Here is a 2,482-nt window from a genome sequence, read left to right on the forward strand (position 1 = left end):
CATATTGCATGATTTTCCAATGCCCCCTGCAAAACTGTAACATGCTATGGGCTGATCCTTGAATGGTGCATGATTCAGACGTCACCTCACTCTACGTGCTCTCTGCAAGAAACATGCTGAAGGTCAATATTCAGTGAGGGCTGGGGTCCCCTCCAGACTGAGCATCAGACCACTCTTAGCCCCACGGTTAAATCAAACATGTTTGTTTTTTATAAGACAAATCTGAACATGATCTTGAGCTGGCCAAAAGAACAACACTGACAAGCATGTCTCTGTCCCTGTAATCTGTAAAAAGCAGTGGTTAAGGTTAAGGTTAAGGGTCACTTTATTATCCCCGAGGGACAATTTGCATTACAGCCAGCAGTAACAAATAACAAATACCAAACAGCACCAAAGAAACACAACAACAGTATAACATAATTAAAATTTGGATTCACAGGATACTATTAACAATGGGGATAACATCAGGGATGAATGATCTTTTAAATCTCTTCGTCCTGCATCGCGGCAGACTATATCTACGCCCGGAGGGTAGCAACATAAATTCACCCCACAAGGGATGACTCGAATCAGCCAGGATGGCTCTCGCCTTTTTCAAAGATCTGGCCTTATATAGGTCATGAAGGCCATCTAACGGTGTGCCCGCAATTTTGCTGCACACCTTCACGATACCTTGCATTCTATTTTTTTCTTTAATAGAAAGTGACCCGTGCCAGCAAATAAAAGTAAAAGTAAGAACTGATTCAATAAAACAAGAGTAAAACATTTTCATAAAAACAGTGTCGACATTGAAACTGCGAAGCTTACGAAGAAAATACATGCGCTGATGTGCTTTTTTACACACAGCATCAACATGGGACTCAAAGCACAGTTTACTGTCGATCACAGTCCCAAGATATTTGTACTGCTGCACTAGTTCAACTGGTTGATTGTCCCGTGGTTAATTGTGTGATGCTAGTCAGAATTTTAAGTCTTGTGTTGATTATCAGTTTAGCTCTTAAAAAAAGATCCCTGGCTGATAGATAGATATATCTATTTCAGGATGGCCATTAGATGGATTTGAGGCAGATGCGATAAATGACCTCTTTCATGACTAATGCCACTAGCGGAACACCTTCAAAAAGTGAGGTTAAAAGGTTTAAGCCAAGATAACATTCACTGATGACCTCATGGTTCCAAGCTTAATTTACTCTCAATGGGGGTAATCTATTAAGTGCCTTTGTTTAATAAAGCAGCAGCTAGCTCGATAGGAGTGCAGCCACAGAAGTTGAATAAATTAAACTTGGATCTGAACTGAATGCACAAGAATAAATAGAAAAATAGTTTAGATGAAGAATATTAGACAGCCATCAATTAGGGACAGTTTCACATTCATAATTTGTAATTAAATTGAATCAGTTTCCTAACAGAATTGTTCAAAGATATTTTAAAATAAAAAAAGTTAGAAACACTTTTATCTATAGACCTGACTGCTAATGTGACAATCAGACAAGCGGATCAGACAACAAGCCAATTGAAGAATGTGAAACACATCACTCCAGTTCTCAGATCTCTGCACTGGCCTCATGTGTGTCAAATAGGCTAATTCATTTACAATACTACTGTTGGTTGATAAAGCAATCTATGATTTAGCGCCAAAATACATTTCTGGCTGTCTAGATATCAGGTCATCTGGGGACCTCTTGAGGCCTGCTCCAACTCCCATTGCTTTGCAGTTGAAAGCTTTTCTGTTTGCCACTGCCTTTATTTGGGGCTTTTCATCTTGCACTGCACTGTAACTGGGTAGTAATTTAGCCATGTTTATTCGTTTTGTCGTTTTGTATCTTATTAAAGTTCTTTTAAGCCTATCTTGTGTGTATGTAATTTCTTTTATATATCTCTTGTAAAAACCACTTCGAAATGCCTTACAAATGAAATACAAATAAATGCAGGCTACCTTAGGCTCAGTGGTGTAGTCTACGTGATAAGCAGGTATACACAGTAGCCTATACCCACCCACTGAATGCTCCATGATTTCCACATACCCACTTAAAAATGCCCAATGACATGCAACAACATACTTTCCATTATATTTTTGATACATTTTGAATTGTCATCTGTGTTTTTCTCCTTCGAATAGGCTAAATTAAGGTATTTTTTCCACCGTAAACTGGTGCATAAATGCAAGGAATAAAATGCAGGAAATTAAGTCTTGACGCGAACACGAAATAACCCTGGGGGAGGACACCCAGACCCCCCACTATGATGTGCCCCCTCCCCCCAAAGGCAGATTCTGGCCCATATATATAGGCCAATATATTTATATACTACTGCCTAGGCCACTTGCGACATGATGAACATGTGGGTTTGGATGCTACGGGCAGCTTGGTTCAAGATTTTTGAACCGTAGGAGGCAGCACCCCCGAGACCATAGATATATACACTATGCCCCGAGACGAAGAAGATGTTCGTTACGTCACATTTTGTGGGCGGGTCGGTGTTT

This window comes from Perca fluviatilis, chromosome 15, assembly GCF_010015445.1.
Source record: "Perca fluviatilis chromosome 15, GENO_Pfluv_1.0, whole genome shotgun sequence".
Lineage (NCBI taxonomy): Eukaryota > Metazoa > Chordata > Actinopteri > Perciformes > Percidae > Perca > Perca fluviatilis.